This window comes from Rhinichthys klamathensis, unplaced genomic scaffold (genome assembly GCF_029890125.1).
Source record: "Rhinichthys klamathensis goyatoka isolate OS25496 unplaced genomic scaffold, OSU_Roscu_1.1 h1tg000090l_1, whole genome shotgun sequence".
Classification (NCBI taxonomy): Eukaryota; Metazoa; Chordata; class Actinopteri; order Cypriniformes; family Leuciscidae; genus Rhinichthys; species Rhinichthys klamathensis.
In genome coordinates, this window is record NW_026606629.1 from 3800120 (window position 1) to 3826105 (window position 25986).

Genomic DNA, 25986 nt, shown 5'->3' on the forward strand with positions numbered 1-25986 from the left:
CTGGGACATCCTGAAGCATGTTGAATCTCTCTCCTTCTAGTTCTTCATCATCCTCTAAATGGTTCTTCCAGGTGAAATATATTTTGCAGCAAAGCAATGAGACTGACACAAGAAAACAATTCCCTCCTTTTATAGTAATCAGTCTTGTCTTATAATCCAATCAGAATGATAGAGTGATTTCACCTGACTAGTACTTGTTCTCACTTTCCTATGTGCTGATGACATGAGTGATAAAATAATGTTAGTTGGTCATTTTATGCCAGGGCCAAAAATAAATAAATAAATCGGGTTTTGTGATAAAGTTAATTTTTTAAAAAGCTTTTTGTAATTATTTAAAATGCATCTAATCCCTCTGAACAATGATCTAGAAGCAATTTGAATCATCACCACAACTGAAGCAGCAAACTTTGCAAAACACAAGATTTATGTCACTGCCAATTCTTTTGGCCATGCATTTCTCTACTGCAGGCTGTCTGGTTCATGCATCGTTGCAAAGTAAATGAGGAAAAAATGAAGGCCCCTGGTGCTCTCACTCATGATGATAATGAGGTGAACGGTCCCAGTGGGCTCTGAGGTTAGGCGCGAAGGACAGTGTTTCCGCTCACTGGGGAGATGGGACAGCCAGAGGGTTGAAAATAGCACGTGAATCCCACCCTCCAGGCTCCTTCTTGTTCTTTTGGACACTGTGTGAGGGTCTCTGTCCCTTTACCCTGCTGACTTCCATTATAGAGACTTCCATATATAGACTCTCTACAGCAGGGTCACACTGTCAGTTTCAACTCAGTGCTGGATACAAAAGTAAATGTCGTTTCCTGTCACAGCAAATATATATTAATATAGCAGATAGAACCTAATATAGATATTAGGTTGAGAATATTTAGAGCAAATGAGGTCCTTTTCATTTATAATCAAATGCATGTTGGTTCATAAAAGGTTTGGCTCATATCTTCAAACAAAGAGGACAATAAGATAGGGACAGGAAGTGAAAGCATATACGCTCTGCTGGCACAAGGCAACGCCTCCATCTCTAACAGAAAAAGGGAAAGTCCCATCAGAAAGAGAGAGAGCACAAGAGAAAGACAGAGAGAAAGAACAGACATGTTACACAGCCCTCTAGAACTATATACATTTTCCTCTCACTGTTTCATTTCTCTTGCCTTTTCAAACATAGTGTGTGTAGTCTGTTTCACCATGTAAATTCACCACACTTTGTGGGTTTTTATGGTACTTCTGTGCTGTTGCGCAATAGTAAGAAATATGTATATGGCGTGGTTCTTCTCTGTTACCTTCAACACTCAACACAAAAACAGACGTCTCCTCACGTTGACACTCCTACATATTTCCTGAACACTTATTTCTATATGCACAAGACGGCCAGCTTACCATTCTGAAATTATCACGTTAAGGACAGCCGTATCATTTAGACTCCTTTTTTTTGTCTATGGCAAGAGTGTGATCTTTTCTCTGTGTCCTTCAACTGCAGTATCTCAACAGGCTGGAGGCTTCAGGGTCAGCTGATTGAAACCACTTACCTAAAAAGGTTTTTTTAGAGCAAATGCGTGGGAAAATGCATGTCATACCTAGGTGAAAGTCAGGCCAGACAAAAACAGTCTGCTTTTGATCATAGGAGCAGGGGAGGAGCACTCCCGGGCTATATCTGTCCCTTTCTCTGCTTCTCAAATTAGGTGATGGAGCGATGGTGCTACAGCTTAATTCCCTATTCGGTTGATAAGCACTGGTCTCATCCCATCGTCCTTTGAGGGACCATTATATCATCCTAATGTGACATTAAAGAAGATCCATTGAGTTTCTAACTATTACTCTTACATCTATGAACGTGTATCTATATTTTTAGATATTGATTCAGATATTGATATTGATATGTAATTTCAGCCCGTTCTCATCCTTTGGCGTCATACATGTGACGCTTTGGACATTTCGTTGAAATCTTACGCACATGGCATCCTTTAGCATCAATATGAGACGCAGAACCCAAGGCGTCATACAGGTGACGCTCGTCTAAATCCAACGCACATGGCATCGTTTAGCGTGAATATGAGATGCAGATCCCAAGGCGTCATAACCGTACCCTACCCCAGACCTAAACCTACCCATAACAGTGCGTGTTATATTGACGCTAAAGGATGCCATGTGCGTAAGATTTCGACGAAATGTCATATGGCGTCACCGCCAAAGGATGAGAATGCGTTGGTATTTTATATAAAATACATATTTTCTCTCTGCTCAGATTTATGTGTGCTAAAAGCTTTGTGACTCTCTTACAGTTACTTACTCTTTACTTATTAGTTATTTATAATAGTTTTTTATGGTTTTGTATCATTTGTGTTATGTTCTTAAAGCTCCCTTGAAATTGTTCAACAAGCACTGTTGTCTTTTTCTGTTGACATATATTTTCTTTTGAAACAGGAAGTTGTTGTCGAAGGGGTTTTTCTGTAGTTATTTTGTCAACAAATGGTGGACCCCTCTTTGGTTATTTTAGCACCATAAACCATGATTTGCTCTTTGCTAGTCGATTTGCAGATTGCATTAGTGGATGGGACATTGTACATGACCTCAAAGCCAACAGACATGGACTAAAAGCCACAAAACCTTCATGGGGTCTTTAATGGTTTCTTTTTCAAATATTCTGCAGTCATCCTCTGATTTAAGCAAGCATCATGAGTTGTTTAGTGCTGATCTCATTCTGTTTATGAATAATGGTTCTGAAATGTAGTGGAACGGTATTGTGACCACCAGACTCATGACACCTAGAAGTCACAGTGGTACATTTGTGTGATCTCAAATTACTATAAACTTTAAGCTTGTAGCAGATAATATCAGCATGATGATGTTTTGTGGTTGTATTTGGCTCTACAGAATGAGCAGAGTTGTATAGCATGTTATTTATTATAAAATAGAAAAGAGCAAAACTGGAGTCTGCCCAGTCATGTTTTGAAATAGAACTGTTCTTATTGGCTCCCCAGAGTCCAGCGGTACCCACCTTTTCAATAAAAGAGCAATTTCTTCCATCTCTGGGTCACAAGACAGGTCTCCAGACTAACTTTTTCCCTTGGTTGCACTGGTGCGCCTAACATTTTTATTTAGGTGCACCAGCACAAAATTTAGGTGCACCCAAATTTTTCCTCGGCTTGCGTCACCTTTAACGCTACAATTTCAAGGTCACCTTTTTATCACGTTCCATATACAATCATATATATTATGTAAATTATTTTAAACAAGAATAAGGGGTAGGTAAATACTTTTTTTTTTTTGAAGCACAATTATACTGTATATAAAAATCTTTTTTTAAAAATAAAAAAATGTTTAAAGTGCTTCACTGAGCTGCCAAACTAAAACATTTTAAGCAAAATAAAACATTTATTTTAGAAATAGAAATAGAAAGTGCTACTGTTTAAAAGTGCTTCTCTGAACTGATGGCTGAAGTTGCTCCATGTCTGGGCTGTTGTCGGAGCATTGACCGGGGAGAGTGTTGGAGTGAACAGGCCTACTTTTCTTAAAGAAAAAACTCTCTATGTGTCTATTTCTTTTCATTGTTCGTCGTCTGTTTTCTTGCGTTTATTTTGCTGATGCTGATTGCCGTGGCCTCGTTTACACTGGAGGTCTTGATGCCCAATTCTGATTTGTTGCCTATATCCGATTTTATCCTGACATAGATCTGAAACATCGCGCATGTTTAAAGGGGGTTCTTCTTGCACAGATGGACGAACGCGCAGCGAGAGAGATCTCAGGACTGGTGGGAACAAACAACACGATCTCATGAAAGTGTGTATCTATAGCACAAATTTTATTTCTCGTGCAATTTATACGCCAAAAATATTTTTTGCGTGCATATGATACGCACTGTAAACGTGCATATTAAACACTATAAAGTGCGTATCATATCCACGCAAAAACTATTTTTGACATAAATGGCACGATAAATAAAATTTGTGCAATAGACCCACTTTCATGAGATCGTGGCGGGCTTTAACGAGAAGCAGTGGGTTGAGCAAGCCAACCTTTGATATGTTGTGTCAACGTTTGTCCACATTCCTCTCCTACGACGACACAACGTTTCGTCGGGCCATCCGTCCCTTTGCAGATGCGCGCATTCGGCGCTGCTCTCGTCTCGTCATTAAACCGCGGAGACGTAGCCTAATGCCTCAGAAAATCCGATCTGCCTGTTTACATGATAGTCGCATTGGCACATATCTGATTTATATCTGACTTATTTCCACATATGAACGAGGCCTGAAACTGATCTCGAAATATCCGAATGCAAATATTTTTTTCCAGTTTTTTCCACGGTCAACACATCCGATCTGTCACATATGAGCAAAAAATCGGAATTGGGTCACATTTCACTGACAGTTTAAACGAGGACTGATTCTCTGGTGCTCAGGTCGCTTTGTTCGTGAACAAGCGCTTCGTTCGTGGATAGGCAGCGGATGCGAGGACGTTAGGTGCACCGGTGCGACCTAGGAAAAATTTTAGTCGCACCCTTACAAATTTTGGTCGCACTCTAGAGCCCTGCAAGAGGGCGCGGATGGCAGTGAGCGACGCTTCCATGCCTTGCCACTCCCATCCCCCTCTCTCATCGCCAGCGGGCAGCAGTGTGCGGCTCAGGGACGCCATCAGGCCTCCCTTCGGGCTGCCTCAGTGCCTCTCGAGCCGAGTCTCTGTGTTCCACCTTGCTGCCCCACCCCAGGTAAGTCTGTGGTCCCGTTGGTCCCGCTTGCACTGTGTCTGGAAGCCTGGCTAGTGCTTCCTAGCCCGTCTCGCTGGCTCATCCGTACCATCAGACATGGCTATGCGAATCAGTTCGCCTGGTGCCCACCCAAGTTCAGGGGCATCCACTTCACCTCTGTGCGGAGTTGCGATGCCCCTGTCTTGCGGGCAGAGATCAATGTCCTACTGGTCGAAGGACGCGATCGAGCTGGTCCCTCCAGCCGATATGGAGACAGGGTTCTACATCCCCTACTTTATTGTACCCATGAAAGGCGGTGGGTTGCGACCGATCTTGGACCTGCGAACCTTGAATCGGGCCCTGCACAAGCTCCCGTTCAAAATGCTAACGTTGAAACGTATTTTCGAATGCATCCATCCCCAAGATTGGTTTGCAGCGATCGACCTGAAGGACGCGTACTTTCATGTCTCGATTCTCCCTCGACACAGACAGTTCCTACGCTTTGCGTTTGAGGGACAGGCATATCAGTACAAAGTCCTACCCTTCGGGCTGTCCCTGTCGCCCCGCATCATCACGAAAGTTGCGGAGGCAGCCATTGTTCTGCTCCACCCGAGGGGTCTTCACCGCCGTGGCCGCCCGAGGGCTCTTCACCGCCGTGGCCGTCTGCACAGTCTGCTTCACCCTGGCCGCCCGAGGGATCATCTCAGTTCTGACCGCCCTGGTGTCCTGCACAGCTTGCACTACCCTGGCTCACAGTCAGGAATCCAAACCCTCCCGTCGCTCCCTGGCTCCTCTCCCTCCCTCCCCTCTCTGTACTGGTGTTTTGATCTGCTTGTCTTGTCTTCTGTTGGTCTTGTACGTTGGATGTTCCTGTCTTGTTTTTGGTGTCTCTCCTTGGGAACGCCAGGTGGCATCCCTTTGATGGGGGGTAGTGTCACAGTTCTGTCACCCTTGTCTGGGTTTTCTCTTGGGTTAGTGACAGAGCTGTGACACTCCCGGTTTGTCATGTGTTTGTGTTTGTCTAGTCTGTTGTGAGCACATGGCTGCCATGTTATTTCCTTGTGCCATGTGCTCTCCTGTCTATTGTCTAACCCCGCCCATCTTGTTATCTCGTTATTGGTTTATTTCCCCCACCTGCCTGCCTTGTTACCTCTTTTGTTTGTTGCCCTATTTAATCTCCCTGTGTCTTCAGTCCTGTGCTAGTTCGTTGTCAATGTTACGTGTTCTTGTGTTCCTTCCCGTTGTATCAGAGTTTTGGAGTTTGTACCTGGCCTGTCTGTTATTTAATAAATCACTCTGCAACTGAATCCTCGTCTCTCGTCTACCATTTCGTGACACAAAGTCTTTAGTTTCTGTACTAAAGCTTCCCTCTTTTCTTCTGCCATGTCAGTGCACCTCTTCACAATTGTCACATGGCGGGGAATAACAGAGTTTACAGGAACCCTCCCATACGCAGCCCCGACATGAATTAGTTCTTGCGCCAGCTCTTCAAACCCCTCACCATTTACGATATTAAAAGGCCTAATGTCTTTACAGCAAAAGCTGACACACTTCCCCGTCACCGTTTGTTTTACCTTTGCAGGGATGGGTGTTTATGCTGTAACAAAAGATGTGATTGTAGATTGATCTTTGGCACTGGCAGGTGTTGAACAGCTTCGATCAACATGCCTTATCAGCGACGAATTCCCGGTCGTTTTGCTGTCGTACTTTAACAGAATGTCGCGTCTTTTGCATTTCACATAACCCACTGGCTCATTATTCTCATTATGCACATGGTCAAAAGTTTTCCACACCTTAGACTTTGCTTTCTTTGCCGGTGCAACCAAAACGTAATCGCCAGAGGCCAGCCTCCGTTTCACCTCCTCAGCATCCATTTTCGCGCTAATCGAAACGCATCACCTGACCGCTCATTTACCATGCAACCCGGAGCGCAAGCCCGAGCCCGGCCCAAGCCCAAGCCCGTGTAAAATGATAGAAATTAAGACCGAACCCGTCGGGTCCCGTCAGGTTTGGGCAAAGATCTTCAGCTTCTACGAGGGGACCCTCGGCACAGAAGCACAGGCGCACAGCTGGCCCCGGGGCCTACGCAATTATGCGTTTCCCCCAGTGAGCCTTCTCGCACAGACACTGTGCAAAGTCAGGGAGGACAGGGGAAGGACTGTGAGGAAGGACCTGTTCTCAGAGACGGGGCACTTTATGGCAGGTTCTAGGTGACCTTCCCCAGGCGGTGGTAGACACCATCACTTCTGCTAGAGCCCCCTCAATGAGGCGCCTCTTTGCACTGAAGTGGAACCTGTTCGTTGAATGGTGTTCTTCCCACCGGGAAGCCCCCCGAAGATGTCCGATCACAGTCGTGCTTTCTTTCCTGCAAGATGGGTTGGAGCGAAGGCTGTCTCCCTCCACCCTCAAAGTGTATGTTGCCGCTATCGCCGCACATCACGATGCAGTTGAAGGTAAATCACTGGGAAAGCATGACCTGATCGTCAGGTTCCTGAGGGGAGTGAGGAGACTGAATTCGGGCCGGCCAACTCTAACGTTGTCCTTAGACCCCGGCCTGGATACGTGACCAAGGTTCCTACCACTCCCTTCAGGGACCAGGTAGTGAACCTGCAAGCGCTGCCTTCGGAGGAGGCAGACCAAGCCCTAGCTTTTCTCTGTGCCGTTCGCTCCTTGCGGTTTTACGTGGACAGAACGCAAAGCTTCTGGACCTCAGATCAGCTCTTTGTCTGTTACAGAGACCAGCAGAAGGGAAAGGCTGTCTCCATGCAGAGGTTAGCCCACTGGATAGTGGATGCCATTGTCTTGGCGTATCAGTCCCAAGACATGCCTTGCCCGTTCGGGTTGCGAGCAAACTTAACTAGAAGTGTTGCTTCCTCCTGAGTGCTGGCTCAAGGAGCCTTGCTAACAGATATATGTAGAGCTGCGGGCTGGGCAACACCTAACACATTTGCTAGATTCTATAGTCTCCTTGTAGAGCGTATACTTGCCCCCAGTGGCCAGTAGCGCGAAGGACCATCAGATGCTCACGCCGCGATGCACAGCAGCTGGTGCAATTATCGTATGCCAATGTGCATTGGCTCGTTTAGTTACACTCGAAGTAGATAGGCTCTCAAGCGAGATCCCCATTCGTCAGAATCACTTCTGACGTACATCTCCATTCCCTCCTCGGGGAACGAGGGTTACCATACGTAACCAAGATGGTTTCTTTTATGTCCAAAAAGGCTTTATAGCAGAAATTATTTTAGATTCTGTGGTGACAGTAAGGGGCACTAACTGTGGTGGTTAGGGTTGTTTGCAAGGGGAGGGCTGGTCCTATGAGAAGCACTTTGATATTGCACTGTTGATGAGAGAGTGTGTGCAGAGTGAGAGTGAGAGAGCGAGAGAGAGACAGAACGACAGCAGAGCGCTCTGTAAACAGGCTGTCAGAGAAGAAAGTGCAGGGACATTTTCATCCGCTACAGCCAAAGGAGTGCGTTGCATGCAACACTGAAGGATAATCACAAGAGGCAGAGAGAGAGAGAGGGCGAGAGAAGGTTTAATTAATTCATGCAGGAGGGGAGGGATGTTTCTGCCGCTGACTGAGCTCAAAAAAGCATTTTGTTTGTGAGCAGTCTGTGCTCTGAGCACCATCACCTGAACAAGCAGAGGTATAGGGTAAGATTTGTCTTTCTTTCTCTCACGCACATCTGTTCTCTGCGCTCTCATGTGTTTTCTCTGTGCATGTACCGATAAATGCTGTATGCCGAGCCAGTGACCCTTTTTTTTCCCTCTCACGGTGTCTGTTCTCTATGGTTCTGTCAGTCAGCAACGAAAGCCTGCGGATCAGAAACTGTCACACCAAAACATGCACATTTATCAAGGCTTTTTAACTTGTGAGTCTGGATTAATTGCTGCGCTTTGTGTTGATTTTGTTTTTTGTCTCAGTTGCACCATCTTCATCGTCTTGCAGGAGAGGATTTTAGGTGTTTCCTGTGCTTTGTTGAGTTCACGTGTAGGATGTTGCCTGCTTAGTGCTTTTGTTATGGTCTACATTGTCATAGTTTGTCTGCCATGTCAGAGCTGAGTGCAGATAGTGTTTATATTTCACATTCAGCTGAGAGATCAATAGAGTTGGATGATGGATAGATGGCTTGTGGATGGATTCTTTTGATATGGGGGGAAATTCAGCTCGACTATTTGACCGGGTTTGTTTGGCATCTTTCGTGATGCCCTGGGGTGGCCCACAATCTCTGTTGTGAGGGAATGCAATCAATTTTGATGTGTGCGATGATTCATTCTCTTCACAAACCTGTGCTATCATGTGGTCGGGAGATGCTGGTAAATATCCAATCAGCTTGCTTAATTAAGGCTCATCATGTAATCACCAAAAGCACTGGGTCTTCATGTCTCAACAGGATCTCTGAAGCAGGAACAGCTTGAGCGTTGTGTGCGTGTGTGTGTTTTCATGGGTAGAAGCTTTGAGCCTTTTCTCTATAGCTGCTTGAAGACGCGATTCATGTTTTCAGTCCTCAGAGAGGGCATGCCGAATGCTTGTGTGCATGTTTGCAATGTTTTACTCAGTAATTAGACATGCTCTGAGTCATTATAAAAAGACACACTGAGTAGAAATATAAAGAAAGAGAAAAGATTGCTCATGACTTACCCAAGGTCAAAAACAGCAGTCAGCCACAGAGTATCTTAATGGAGTCTACGATAAACGAGAGCCTGAATAAACACTTACTGATCATACTGTTTTCTTTGGCATCTTTACTATGCCGCTCTTGTGTAGATGAATATGTTTCTGTCTGGTAGAGAAGCACAGTGTTTTGTCCTGGTGTCCTCACTTGAAGTATGTAGTATGTGTACACATAATGGGAGACACACTGAGGGTCTGTGTTAGGGTCTGTGTCTGTTAGTGAGAAACTTTTTTTAAATAAATAGAAAGGGAGCTATGCATGTTGTTTTATTTAGAATAATTGTTGGCACGCATTACAATATAGTGCTGTGGCTTTCTGTACATTAGTGTCTGTCTTCTTCCTATTTCCAAGTAGGTACTTCACGTTATTGTCATTTACTTTATAGTTCCTGCAACAACAACAACAACAATAATAATAGCAGTAGTAATAATAATAATAATAATAATAAATATAACAACAATTTAACATGAATATAATTGTTTTATATGATTTTTTTATATATTTTAATATTTTTTAAATTATATTATTAGATAATTTTATTAAATATTAGCTGCATAATATAATTATATTTATTTCATATAATAATTATTATATATGAATGCATTAAATAATAATTACTTTACTAACATTTTTCTGAATTCAGAGATATATAAATATTATTTGAAATATGTGTTATATATTTTTTTTAATTTAGCTCTTTTCCACTTTGATCATTTGGGTTGTGCTCTGTTGTTGATGTTCAGTTACATTAATAGACATTCAGGCTGGATCAGTAGGTTTCCCATAGCTGGGAATCAGAGCAGGTCTTGCCTGGCTTTTCCATGTCATTGCATTGCAATTTCGAACCAAACCCTCCTGTTGCCATGACGTCCAACCCCTCTGTAAATACTCCCAGGATTCTTTGAGCATTTAGGCCCCAGGAGAGAGAGAGAGAGAGAGAGAGAGAGAGAGAGAGAGAGAGAGAGAGAGAGAGAGAGAGAGAGAGAGAGAGAGAGAGAGAGAGAGAGAGAGAAAAAGATTGCTCATGTTTTTTTTTGTCAGCTCAGAGAGTCACTTAAGGAATGGTAAAAAGCTTAATTTATTCTAGGGAGAGGGAGCAAGACAGCGCTCGTGTTGTTTGAAGACGTGAGAGTGCGCGCGCGCGGCCGGGGCGCTCTCTCTCTCTCTCTCTCTCTCTCTGCTCGTAACGCGCCCTGTCAAGCGCAGCAGTAGTTCTATTCTACATCACTCATCGATCAAAAAAAGGCTTTGGAGGGACAAAAATGTGCTTTGGCGGCGGCCAAAAAGCTGGCGATCTGGCGGTTTTAGAGGATTAAATACAACCCGAAACTAAAAAACAGACCCGGCCTCTATTTGAGACCGGCCTTTATTTACCCAAACCTGCAGCCACACCAGGCGTGTAAAAGAGACAGGCGTCTATTTGGGACTCGGCTATTATTTGAAGTTTTACGGTAGATATTTAAGACTGGTGAAGCATGTAGATACATAATTGGATGCTGCATGATACCATTTTGAGAAATAGAGAATAGTTTTCCCAGTGTTATGAATGAGGGTGTTCAGCCTCCAACATTAAATAAAATGTATTTATACATCATTTAAACTTTTAATAAAGAAAGTTTTGTAAAGAAACTGTTTACATAGATTTTCTGACGTGGTGCAAATGAAAAGAAACTTGCATGCCTAAATAATGGTAAATTTGTGTTTTGAGATTGATCGTTAAATGCATGCCCATTTACAATTGCTTAATTTCAACAGTGCATGTCAAATTCTCTTTCCTTGTACTGTTTCATCAGCCATTACATTGTTTTGGACCATTAAAGGTTCTCTAAGCGATCCTGGGCGACGTCACTTCTTGGTGACGTTTGAACTATTGTCAAACAAAACGGAGGCTAGCTAGACCCTCCCTCCTCCTCATCTGCACACTAACCCCCCAAAACACACCCCCAAACCCTTCTTGTCGGTCATTGGCTGGAACAGTTTGTTATGTTTCGTGGAGCGGGTCGCTGCAGTTTGTTTTTGTTGCTGTTTGTGGAGCCTGGGCTGTCTACAGAGATCGCGTTTCTTTACAGTGTGTTCAGGGGACAGGCAGCCAGCGGATAGTGAGGAGATGTTTGCTGTATGTGACAAAAAATGTTTTGGCCTAAAAAACGCGTGACATCGCTTAGAGCACCTTTAAGGATACCATGCTAAATATCAGTTCAGTCACACACTTTACTAATACATAAGTGGCAAATACAGCTGTAAGTAATTATATTTGTGAACATCGTAAAGAATTGCTTTGTGGTAACACGCACTTAAAGGGTTAGTTCACCCAAAAAATTTCATTAATGACTCACCCTCATGTCATCCCAAGCCCGTAAGACCTCCGTTCATCTTCGGAACACAGTTTAAGATATTTTAGATTTAGTCAGACTCAGAGAGCTTTCTGTCCCTCCATTGAAAATGTATGTACGGTATACTGTCCTTGTCCAGAAAGGAAATAAAGACATCATCAAAGTAGTCCATGTGACATCAGTGGGTTAGTTAGAATGTTTTGAAGCATCGAAAATACATTTTGGTCCAAAAATAACAGAAACTACGACTTTATTCAGCATTGTATTCTCTTCCAGTTCTGTTGTCAATCCGCATTCACGAGTCCGCAGTGACGCTACTGACGTTAGACGCTGCTGACGTGTATCTGGTGCGTCCGTGTATTCGGGTTCAAATAAATATGGCTGGGCAAAAAAATGCAAGTCTTCCTCTGTGTTGAAATCCTTAGACATGTTTGCGAAGATTGTTTTGTTTACAGCGTGCGTCTCCCTCAGACTGTAAACGAAGCTCGGGCGACGGGCGCACTGATGACACGTCAGCAGCGTTTTACGTCACCAGCGTCACTGAACGCGGATTGACAACAGAACCGGAAGAGAATACAATGCTGAATAAAGTAATTTTTGTTATTTTTGGACCAAAATGTATTTTCGATGCTTCAAAACATTCTAACTAACCCACTGATGTCACATGGACTTACTTTGATGATGTCTTTATTTCCTTTCTGGACAAGGACAGTATACCGTACATACATTTTCAATGGAGGGACAGAAAGCTCTCAGACTAAATCTAAAATATCTTAAACTCTGTTCCGAAGATGAACGGAGGTCTTACGGGCTTGGGACGACATGAGGGTGAGTCATTAATGACATAATTTTCATTTTTGGGTGAACTAACCCTTTAAAGCGTCGTCAAAGTTGTTTTTGATGTGAGAAAAGAGAACTCTAAAAGGCATGTCATGTAAATGCATCAGAGTCACAACAATGAAGTAAGCACAATTTTCAGTTTTGTGTTGGGAGTTACTGTAAATGCTCCGGTCTGCTCTTTAGGCCTGGACATGCTACGCCGATTCTGCTTCTGTGAAATCAATAGGAAAAAAAATATCTTTACCCAGACAGCAATGCCCAAACAGACCCAGAAGAAGATCCATACCTAAATGCCCTCAGTGCATCTATCAATCAGACAACATTTCTACTTAAGTAGTGTGTGAGATACTTAGCTTTTTTTCTTTTTGATTTGTTCCACTGTTCCTTCTGCAGCTCTTCTGTGGCCTTAAATTATAAAAGGGGCCGGGCCGCTGGTTTGTGGACAGAGCATGAGTCCTGCTGTACATAGATAGATATTCATAGATCCACTGAAAACATTGAGTTGTAAGAGAAAATGTTATATCATGCCGATATAAAATGTGTATGAATTTATTAGATAAAGTGTACATTTTTAATTCTAAATAAAATAAAAGGTCCCACTTTATATTAAGTGGCTTTAAGTACTATGTACTTACATCGAAAAGTAGGTACAATGTACACTGAACAAAATTATGTACGCAACACTTTTGTTTTTGCCCCCATTTTTCATGAGCTGAACTCAAAGATCTAAGACTTTTTCTATGTACACAAAAGGCCTATTTCTCTCAAATATTGTTCACAAATCTGTCTAAATCTGTGTTAGTGAGCACTTCTCCTTTGCCGAGATAATCCATCCACCTCACAGGTGTGGCATATCAAGATGCTGATTAGACAGCATGATTATTGGACAGGTGTTCCTTAGGCTGGCCACAATAAAGTTCATGAGTTCAGCTCATGAAAAATGGGGGCAAAAACAAAAGTGTTGCGTTTATCATTTTGTTCAGTATACTTATTGTGTTCATGTATTGTAAAACACTTTTGCTGCTATTGAGGTGGGATACGGGTAATGTTAGGGACAGGTGTGGTGGTATGGGAAGGTTTAAGGGTGGGTTAAGGTGTAAGGGAAGGGTCAACAGTGTAATTACAAATGTAATTACATAAATTAATTACAGTTGTAATTACAGCTGTAATTACAGGTATTTTTCAAATATAAGTACAATGTAAAAACATGTATGTACACAATAAGTCCATTGTATCAAAGTATTAATTTCAATGTTAGTATAGTAGTTAAAGCCACTTAATATAAAGTGTCACCAAATAAACTATTAGATGAGAACTTTAGAAAATTTTACTTGGGAACTAGGGCTGGGCAAAAATTTTTTTTTTTTTTTTTGATTAATCGTGTTTTTTTTTTAATGTGGTCGATTCAAAATCGATTCTCAAAGGCCACGAACCGATTTTTTCCATATTTATTTATCTATCACCCAATTAGTTTTCCTACACTGTTCATAGGCTTGCAGCCTCCATGTTACAGCTAATGTTGTGACATAAAATAACCTGATCCTGTTTGATCAAGGCATGCGACTGTTCTGACTTGTCCAATTTTTAGCATAAATTTTTCATCTTGGATCAAAATCCTGTCTAGTCATTGGATGCATTTGAAATATAGAGTTGGGTTCTGTTTTAATGTACCCAAGTGTACCTAAAATAAAAAGAGTTTAATATACAGGTTTGTGGCTCTTAATTTCTTTTTATTAATTAACCACTTGTAAACTTATGTTCTCTGTTCTTTTTTATAAATATAGGATTTGTATCGAATCCTTATTCATTGAGTCGAATCTGGAATCGAAATCGAATTTAGAATCGAAATCGAATTGAGAGCTTGCAAATCGAAATCAAATCGAATTGGAACATCTGAATCGATACCCAGCCCTATTGGAAACTGAGATAAAGTAAGTGTACTAAAATTACTAAAACTAAAGTAAAAAATCAATTGTGTCAAATAGAAATATTTAATTAAATTACTTTAATACTTAAATACTGTATAAATAATACTAAAATAATACTGAACTGATCACCAAGTTTTTCCACCATTTTCTTCAGCAGTTAGATTTAGGTTAAATTTGGTGTTAAAATGAATTATTAAAAGTACAAATGCTGTATTTTCTCAATTAATATGAGGTATTAGCAGGGCTCGAGACTAACGGCGTCCTATCGTCCTGGGGACGATAAAAAATGTGTTTAGGACGAACAGAAATATTCTCCAGGACGCCTACAGGACGAAAGACATTTTTGTATGTGTGTTCATTTATTACTAGCCTATTAGGCTAACTTACTTAGAAAATGCCAAAATTAACCGACCAAGCGCTGACTACAACGGAGCGCGTCTTCACATGCTGTTACTATAGTTACTATCACTGACCGGAGACTTGTTCCGCAGTATCAAATGGCTTAATGACATCGCAAATGTTGCGCTGGTTAAACAACGGATATTCAACGAATAAAAACTAGACAAAAATGTTAGATCTGAATAAGAGTGACGACGCAAAAAAAAAAAAAAGCTCTATTCGGTGCGGCAGCGGTTTTCCCATAGACCGCCATAGGAACTTTGGAATGCGTAAGTAACGCGTGTCGTGGAGCGGCCAATAGTTCCAAACACTGATAGTTCCCCCATTGAACCCCATTCATTTTCAGTGCTTCCGAAGTACGTTCCCTGGTAAATGAATGAAATTACTGTATTTTTTTACTTTTACACACATTAGCCGACCTCTCGTGAATCTAGTCTGTAGTTATATTTTATGTAGCCAGTTTTAGTAAATGTTTATTAGAAGATAATAGGTTAATTGCAGCGATAGCTTACGTGACCAACACTTCACTAACGTTAGCTAACTGGTAACCTGATGTATATAATATATAATATTTTTAATAATATTTTATATGTATATATATATATATATATATATATATATATATATATATATATATATATATATATATATATATATATATATATATAAAATATATTAGGAACATAGTTAATTCACTCATTAACTATCTCTCCGGTTTAATTTTATGAAGAATATTTTTCGGTTGAATATTTACCGAACATTGCTGTATAGTCGTTGCTTTCTACGTTATTGGAGCAGTCTATTCCCTCCTAAATCATTCATTTGTACATGCACAGCGTAATTATTTATATTTTATGTTGGTTGGAATTCTGAACGGACCGCAGACCTCTTCGCGTGATCACGAAGCGGAATTTATAAGCAAGATCACGGGAATCAATAGCTTAATACAGCCCAGTTGCTATATCATGAGACGTCCATCATCAGATGAATGAGATGGAAGGAAAAGTTAAGTTAGAGCCGCTAAAGCCAGTGCTATTACTACCCATGCGAACATGAACACTAGCGTTTCCCTCCAAAAATATAGCCTAAAACTTATCTAAGTTGTCACCCTGCCTCTCCAAATGCAAAACTGACATTAACAAAACGCAATAACAGCTTAAAAAGTACTTGGGTGTGTGTTTTATTTTATATTTACCGTTTAATAATGCAATCGCTGCTGTCTGTCCATAGAAGAACATGACAGCCCGCGTATGTTTTGGAACTATTGGAGCTTACATGAACCACGTGACAGCCGTCGCGGCGACATCAAAGACTGTCGCAACTCTTTCTCTCTATGGCTCTGCAGCGCGCGAGTACTGATTGAGCTCTCTTTCGTGTCTGAATGGACAAATACACACAATATTATTTCTAAATGTCCGTTTTGGAGAGTATTCATGTAAACTATGTCGGTTATGTCTAAAACAGTTGAGTGTATCGGATGTGCATCAGTGCATTTGTATCGGATGTCATTGGACATGATCCGACGTCTTAAAGTGAAAATGGGCAATAAATCTAATGCGGTCTGTATCCTCCTTAATATTCAAGCAACAAAAGAAAAAGAGAAAAGCATTCACTGCTCGTTAATAGCTTTTATAAGGATTCATTATATTTAATTCATACAAATAAATATCTGCTGCTTGAAAAAATAAAGAATGATGTATGCAAGTAGTTAAAAAGAATGCATATATCATTAATTGAAAAGAAGACTGTTCTACTCTAGGAAAAGTGGTTTTAATTTTTAATTCACAGTAGTTAAATCTGTATCTGTATTGCATGTTCAAACTTTAAAATCATTCATATTAACAGGTTAATTGATGTTTTCTCCGGCACAAAGACCTCAGTCAGTACAAAGACTGAGACGGAGACAGAATTTTCCCCAAATTCTGTGTTCTAGAGAAGTCATATTACACTTTTTAAAGCCCTTTCTCTTAATACACATTTCCAGATGATCAGCTATGACACATTACCACTTTGAGATGTAGTCACCAGTATTTATTTGTTATTGTTTAATCCAACCATGTAAAAAAAGGGAAAAAAAGATTTTGCATGAATACAAAAAAAGCATTTAACTCCTTTTATTTTTCATTAAATCTGTTTTTTTTTACCCATTTACAGATAACTACTTTGAATGGAGCTAAATAAATATAATAATATATATCATAATGGTGTTTTTATTATGTGACTACCAACTATAGATGATAATAGCAAAGTACAGAAACAACCTTTTTATTTTGGGACGGTTGACATTCACTTTAGGACGGTTCAAATAGTTTTTCAGGACGGTTTAGGGACGGAGGTGAAAAAAGTTAGTCTGGAGCCCTGGGTATTAGAAACTAAATGTATAAGAATTAGCATGAAATAGAACATTGCTGTTAAAATATTATAACATGGCATACTGTATATGAAGAAAAATTAAATATTGTAAACAGAACTTTATGCATTACAAAATAAAAAACTAAATATATTGAGAGTATGATAAGCATTCCTGTGACAGAAGTTATTATTCTCTGATGGATCTATAGGTTATACCTGATTATAAAATGGCTGTCAAGAGTGTGTCATTGACAACTATAATTGCTAACTTGATTGTTTCAAACAAAGGTTGAATAGTTTGCTGCAATACTGTATGTTGTTTCATAAAAACATATATTGCAAAAGATCATGTTGATAAATAGATTTCATGGCTTTTTTCTACTGAATTCAGTGTGCTACACACAACAACAAAAAGACTCCTTACACCTACGTTTCTCATGCACACATTGTGAATATTGTAATCTGTTAATATGTGTGGCGAAATAAATATAAACTGCTTGAAACTTCTTGAACATACATCAGTATAGTTGTGTAAGCACAAGTAATATCAGGTTGACAATCTACAACCACATACTGCATAAATACACTCAAGTTGCAACTTGCTAATTTTTTGGCCCTTCTTATTTCTTTCTAAGCACATCTGGGAGTTTAATGTGAAAGGCCAGCAGTTCCTGTCATTGAAATGGCATTATCAGGTCCCTTCCAGCCTCATCCCTAGGGTTTGATAATGTGACATCTTTAGCTGCCACTCTCATCCACTGCCAGAGCTCTTTCTTCCGGCTGCACGCTAGACCACAGAGATCTGTTGAGTTCTTCTGTGGAAAATATTACAAAAATATTACACCATACCTTATCTTACTTAAGACTGTGACAAGCAGCTGGGTGTGGGTTAGTGAAACTGGCTTCACATGGTAGCGTTGCTGTTGGCTCTGAATGGACTGCGAGTCCTGCGGCCCAGCCATGCTGTTTAATTCTAGAGCGGTCTGTGTTTATGGAAGCTGGGATTTTGATGATTCTGTGCCCCTCACTAACCTCTCAATCCCAGCTGTTCAGCCTGCCACTCTCCGCAGATTTTTCATTCATCACAGCCACTGTCTCATTCTCCTGTGTATAAACTCCCTGTGTGAGCCTCTGTTTGAACTTTCTATTCATCAAAGATCCTGAAAAGAAAAATCACTGTTTCCACAAAAAAATATTAAGTAGCAGAACTGTTTTCAACATTGATAACTAATATAATAATAATATGCACCAATCAGCATATTAGAATGATTTCTGAAGGATCATGTGACAACATGTGGTGCCATCCCAAAGAGGCACAAAATCACTTCCACAGACCTTTACCTTGACTGTTCCAAGTTGGTGGAATGACCTGCCTAACTCAACCCGAGCTGCCATTATAGAGTCTTTAGCCATTTTCATGAAATGGCTGAAGAAGAATCTTTTTCTTCAACCATGACCCATTAACACTTACTATTGTGTCTATATATCTACTATTTAAAAAAAAACAACCTTGCTACGTGTAATGTGCTATACTAACTGGGACTGGTCACAGCACTTGCATACTGTATTGTTGCCCTATTGTTGGTTAATTGCTTCTATTGCTCTCCTCATTTGTTAGTCGCTTTGGATAAAAGCGTCTGCTAAATGATTAAATGTAAATGTAAACTTATACGATGGTGTCTGCTTTGTAGAATGAACCATAAAGGGAATAACTATTTTCATGTAAAATGCCTAAAACAAGGTTAGGGTTTGTTTCGGTTAGTCCATAGTAGCAGCTTAATTTAAGTACAATAGAAGTCAAAGGGAGGTCTTCATCATGATACAAAACATATGTGTGTGCGTGTGTGTGAAACAAACACAGCTGCAGACAGTTATTCTGAGTGACTCTTGACTACACGGCAAAACCCATTTGGCTGACTAGCCAGCGCGGAACTAGCTAGCTAGCACCCAATTTCATTAGTTTCCTCTGTGAATGAATAAATAAAACAGTTGTTGTTTTCGTAACTAATAGATGTTCTTAGGCACAGGACCATGGATAAGAACATCTCTTACTGTAATGCTGTTTCGAAATGGCCAACTGAAAAAGCATGACGCAGTTAAAGTGCCAAGCATGTGGACTGAGAGGCTTGTAGATCTGGATAATTTCACATAATAATGCAGTAGTACTTCACTTTGAGTTCCTTACTGTTGCATGCATTAAGGATCTCACTAAAATTCCATTAATGTGAGATGTAAATTTGTCTTTGTTTATAGACATTGTATGATCCTCCTGTATTTTACGTATGGTTTGAGAGTTACTGTTTATGGCTTAGAGTTGTTTAGAGACATGTTTGCATGAAAGACACTTAAAACCTAATGAATGGAAACACAAAAGTTGAATGTATAACCAATTATAAATTATACAGAGATGTTTACAGCAACGATTCAGATAGCTTAGGCTGCTGATGAGCAAGACTTTCATGAAATATCTATTTGGCAATGAATATTATTATTAGCTCACTGTTTAATTTTTGTTAAAACATTTCATGTTCAGTGGGAGGGGAAGGTTGTGACTGGACATAAAGAGGGCGGGTGCAAGTGGATTTTTATTGCTAATTACGTTAATAATAATTTCCTTTGGTACTTTACTGAATGGTCCAAATATGATTAATAAGGTTATTGGAAACTCTGTGTCTGGGGCAGAGTGGGAAGGGATGTTATAAACAGGGCAGAAAATAAGAGAAAGTTGCTCATACTGTAGCCCTGTCAAAGCTCAGCCGACGATCGCTGAGATTTCGGTTTATCTGTTCGCTACTTTTTGATCAGTGAAGTTCTTTTCCATTGTGGGCTGTGCAGGAGTCCATCACATCTCTGTCACGCTGAAACTGTTATGTCAGTTGCACCCACATTACAAAGGCACAGTGTAAATCGTTTTCACATTCCCAGTACTACATAGAGAAACTATCTGTGGGCTATGTAGAAAGAGTTTAATAATGGATCTGAGAAAGGGTCAGATAAAGAGGTACATGTAAAAGAATGGTCACATAAATTCTACATGAAAAGGAGATGAATCATGGACCGAGCAAGTAGTTTGGAGAAAAGTGGGGGAGGAAGAGAGAGAAATGGAGGGAAAGATCTAATATAGATGTGAGGGAATGGTATAAATACTCCAGGGCTGGAGGATAATGGAGTGTCAGTTGGAGACAGAGAGGCAAATGGAATAGGGTACATGCATTTCTTCACTGCTAGACATGAGAGAGCGGATGGAGAGAGAGAATAATGAGGCTCATACTGTTTAATGGCACTAAGAGGCAAAATATCTCTGGATAAGATCTGTGTTCACTGTACAAGCCTTTTGCTGGACAACATGCTCTGTCCCAGTCTAGACCCTGTTCCTGCTGCAGTCGGATCTAGAGGAAGTTGCCTGAGCTTGTAAGTCAGGGGAAAAAACACCTCCAGGGTTCAACAGTAAGGGTTCGGTGTGAGAGAGATTTCAAACATATTGGTCGAACGGTGCATTTTACTACATCTTGTGTTCATTGGTCATGTTTATGCCCTGAAAACATAAGTATTTTACATTCTGTGATTTATTGTACATTGTGGTTGGGGTCAGAAAGATTTTGTTTTTAAGATTAATACTTTAATTCAGCAAGGGTGCATTAAATTGATTTGTTACAAAAGATTTGTATTACACAATGTTTTCAACATGTATAATAAGACATGTTTCTTGAGCATCGAATCAGCAAATTAGAATGATTTCTGAAGGAGTAACAGCTGCTAAAAAATCATGACGTCATAGCTCTCGTGTTCATCGAGATCCGCAACAGGAGAGAGGGAGACAGGAGATGAGCGGTGCGTAAGTAGGTCAAGTGCAAAATGACAAAACACAACATAAAGTCTAGGCCTGGGGCCTCATTTATAAAACTGTGCGTAGGATCCTTACTAAAAGTGTACGTGCGCCCGAAAGCCAAAAATGGCGTACGCAAAAAAATATTCAGATTTATAAAACCGTGCGTACGCCAGAACCTGCGCAGAATTCACTTTATAAATCCCGATAAATCTCAGTCAGCGGAAGATTGTGCGCACACGCGTCTCCTCCCCGAAATAACCATATATGGAGCTTACAACGCCTAGTTTTACTATGCATATCCTCATCTGCATATCATTTGCATATGATTATTCATCCACGTGATAACATGTTTAACGGTATAGACATTAGGAAAATATGAAATAGCCTAATACGGATGTGCCGTCACATTAGCCTACATTAATAAAAATAATTTAGTAGCCTATCCTTGCCTTGTTTTTGAATAAATAAATCAAATAGTGTAAAATACATTTCAGAGAAAGTTTTCACAATCTTTTCCACTGACCAAATAGTATTTTTTATTGATTTATATTTTTAATGGAAACAGATAGACTGTTGTGCATTATTTGCACGAAACTATTTTCTCAGACAATCTGCTATAAGCAATTATCTCTTTAGTTAAAATATTAAAACACAGCATGCCAGAGGAAAAGTGTACAAAAAGCATTGCATCCACAAGAAATATTTATATTTATTGAATATAAAAAATGTTGTAACTTCTCAGTAATGATTTCATGTTTAAGTGTTTAACTCCATCAATGACAATGGCATATTTAATCTAAATGTTTATATCAGAAGTAAAACAGTTTAAATCATTCTTTTATTTATTTAAACTGTTATTGTGAACATCATGCACTGTTTTTATGATTAGGACTCTGTCGTTAGATAAGCGTTAGTTTCACTAAACGGCACAACGCGCTCGCTGGCGCGGACATTTAAGAAGGGATGAATATTTGCCTCAAGTGATATGCTTGGTGAGTGAAATTATATTTGTATTATCTTTCTGTATAGCCTATGTATAATTTTCTTTAGATTTTCTGTCTAAAAGTGACCAAAAAGACATTTAACTCCAGCTCACCATCGGTGTCGCCAAACTGCTCCGTCTCCAAAACGTTCGTACGCATGGGTCAGAGTTTGCGTGCAGGTGCGCACATTTTTCCGTCAAGTTTGTTTTTATAAATCACAACTTATGCGTCGGAAGTGGCGTACGCCTCTTTCAGGGCCTGTTTTGTGCGTACGCAACGGTTATAAATGAGGCCCCAGGTCCTCTCTTTTGTCCTGGTCCTCTCTCTCCTCTCACTGTCGTCGCTCCTTCTTGTATGCGTCCGAAGCTCCTACGTGAGAGATACGAGACCAGTGCAGCGTGCAGGAGGCGCTCATCAGTAATCACGCCATAGGCTTCGTGCCGTCCTCCTACGGCCCTCGGCCTCGTCCTGCTTGCCACAACTGTACATAGATTTGATTGTGAAAATGATTATGAAACAAAACCTTTTCCCTGATGCATCAATTATGCTGCTAAAATTAAAATGTATAATTTTTGTAGTAACACAAGACTGATTGGACAAGCAGAAAAATAGTTGAGTTCAGATCAAATTATTAAGTGGAAATATGTTGAATATGCCACAATATACATAGAAATCATAAAGCACAGAGTTTAAACTGTAACTAGTGCAATAAAAATATGGAACAGGCTTAATTTTGGGGGCAGTTTTCACATTTACGTATTTATTCTGGGATAGTTGTTTAGTGTTGACAGGAATATTGGGCTAAGGGTGAATGGGATCAGGACATGAAACTGGTTTCCCATGAACCACCAGCTCCTGTATGTGTCCCGAGCTCTAAGCACCAAAGCTCTGACAAGCTCAGTTATTTATGATGTCTATAGACAGTAGTCAATCTAGAGACCATTTCATATATGGATAGTGGAATCTTTTATTTTGATTAACACTTAAGAATTGTGTTAGATGAACCTTCATGTCGTTAATTATTTGTTATTTAACATCTCCTTACATCTAAAGTTGTCCACCTTTTATCATATATTCATCTAGTGTACTGGACCTGGTCCAGTAAGATGGTTTATTGACATAAATGGAAAAATTTGAAATCAGTTTACCTTTTGAAATGTGGGTGTTGTGCACTTCTCATTCTTTTACATGTTTTATGTTTACATGCATCCGATTTAACAGGATATGAGAATGATGTTGCATTATGTTTTGCTTTCTTGTGGACTGGTACAAACACAGATCCCATAATGCACTGATGTACACACATAGTCTGTCTGATACACACACACAAACCCATTACCGCTTTCATTTCATCTCATTGCTGCAAACTTATGACGTCAGGTTGCCAGGCAACTGTCTGAGCAAACAGAATCCCTCTCTGCGCAGAGGGGAGGCCCCATCCTGTTGATCAGCACGTGGCTCGAGCAGCCCATTAAACACACACACACACACACACACACTTTTGCACAATACAGCCATTAACTTTGTCTCTCGATCCTTCCTTTAATGTACACATTTCCTTAACCTATTAGTGAATTCTGCCCTTGACAGTAATAACTTATGGATGTATAGCTTACATTGTTAGGAGGAGAAAAATACTATGAGTGATGAGGGAAACCCACACAGGAAGAAGCGTTTTTCTAACCGTAATGAGGAATGGAGAAAAGTGAAAGGCAGTTTCATGGTGGGAGGATCAAAAATATTTTCCTTCTTCTGGTGATACTAGAATTAAATTCTTTACCACAAACATTTTATCTTAATAGATGACGGTTATGTCTTTATAGTGTCTGTCTTCTCTCGTTTCTTTTATTTTTTCACCTTGACTCTACCTCACATTTTCCACCTTTTAGCACTCAGTACGGCACGTCTCCTTTCATAAGAATGGAGCAGGTAGATTTGATTCTTACAGCGTTCTAGCAGCAGGAAATTATGGCACCTCGATAAAACAAAATTTTCAGCCTGTCTGTTTGAGACACCAGAGAACATGATCTCATTCTTTAAACAAGACACCATGGTGCTTTAGTCTTCTTTAGATAAATAGCAATTTTTGAACCGGTAAATCAACATCTGAAGTATTATTTCAGTGGTCATGAAAATTGGACCATACTTACTTTTAAGATTGATAATTGCCATAGACCTCGCAATTCTATATTACAACAAAATTTAGCTGATTCTTCTCATACGATATGTATTGCAATTTTTTTTTTAAGTATTTTGAAATTTTATACAATTTGGCTTTTGATTTCCTGTTGATGTCTGTTTAAGTCTTAAAATATTTAATGATTAAAAAAATGTATTATAAAAGTACTCTTTAAAATAATTGAAAAAACTAATAATAAATTATGTACTCAAGTATTTTTCAACTAAATAGCTTCAAAAAAATAGCAAAGAAACACATTATCAACAATAAAACAAAGACAAACAAAGAGTTTTCAAAGTTTAACTTCTTTTAACTTGACACGGCATCTTCAAAACACATGCTCATGCTGTATGTCAGAAAATGGGAAACGGCGTCCGTCTAGCCCGTTTAAATAGAAAACAATGGAAAAGAAGCGCTGTGGGATGCAAAAGCATTCTGTGTGAAGGGCCCTACAGTATATGGTGGGGATTCTAAAGTGCTTTATGTGAAAAACACCTGATGTGGTTTAATGCTCAACCACAACATCACTGGTTGTTGTTTTAGAACATTAAGCCACGCTAAACATTCTTCCTATTAAACATTTTAAAATGTCTGTGAAGGTAATGTAAATGATCACTACTGAATGAACATAACGGTGTAGAAAGACGGTTACTATTTTATTGTACTGTATCAATCATTTTATAAACATTTTACAAGCATTTAAAAATACATTTTTCATGGTAACAATTAAAAATCTCAAGAATCACGATTTGTAGCAGAATCGATTTTCCCCCACCTTTCTTAGTGTAGCAGAAATCGGAGCCTCTTCCCCTGAGCAGGATGTTTTAAATTCACTATGAACTCTCTCAAGCTTTGTGACATATAATATAAGTTTGGTTATTTCGATCCTGACTTGCAGATTATGAATAACCTTTGCTAAACTGTGAATTAAAATGTGAAAAATGACTTATTTTAAGGGTAGGCAGAAATACAAGCCTCTCACTAGAGTACTTGGACTCAAACCAACCCTTTTTGTTGGCTGCGATGTTCTATGTTGTGCTAATTTGGCACATATTTATAAAGTGGTTCAGTACAGTTATGACAAGTTTCTATATTATTTATCCTAGACCGTGTTATTGATATCATGTTTGGCAAGCCGAAAGGAGAGTTTAATTCTGGGAATCAAATATATTGTGTGTAATCCAGAGTTAATACTTTTGGGCCTTGTCCCATAGGAATAGTTCAGTTCTATTTTTGGTCTCTATGTGAAATGTTCCACAAGGGAAAAACAAATTCACTTTTTGAAGTCACAGATGGTAACAGAAATCACATCCTTGATTATGGATCAGTAAATTATTTTGAAGTAAAATGAATTATGGGGGAAAATTTATGATGTCTCATATGAATTCTCTTATTAATGGATATGTAAGGTGTTTATACGGTACACAGTCATGTCAGGGTTTGGATGAGTTATCACTGACTTATTTGTCTTTCTATTACCAGACAGGCTTGCATGATTGGATGATCATTTAATTATATAGAGATAATCATCGATAATCAAACTTAATTTGAAGCAATGTTTCAATTAGTATCCTGTTTCCTTAGTTCTGCGAATGCGGTTTTATGCAGGAGTGGCATGTAACTTTATGCATCATTAAATTCAATAAACCGAACACATAAAAAACGTAAATGTTGTATATTCTTTGTCCGAGACCGGACAGAAGTTAAAACAGCTCAGTAATGCATTTTAGTCTAGGTCTAGGCTAGGCCTGGTCTGTTAAACCGGGGATCAAGGCTTAAA

At 39.7% G+C, this 25986-nt stretch overlaps 1 protein-coding gene across 4 annotated transcripts in view; it reads left to right on the plus strand.

Annotated features, from left to right (window-relative positions):
- The window catches only part of LOC130085888 (diacylglycerol kinase gamma), a 203275-nt gene that overhangs the window by 43192 nt on the left and 134097 nt on the right, over positions 1-25986 (plus strand). For 2 of the 4 annotated variants that reach the window (XM_056251875.1, XM_056251877.1), the window contains exon 1: positions 8002-8341. The exons of 1 other annotated variant lie outside the window; for it this stretch is intronic. The gene's annotated coding sequence lies outside the window, so the exon portion shown is untranslated. Of the gene's footprint in view, positions 1-8001; positions 8342-25986 lie in introns of those variants that run through there. One more of the 4 variants, XM_056251878.1, reaches the window with a different exon arrangement.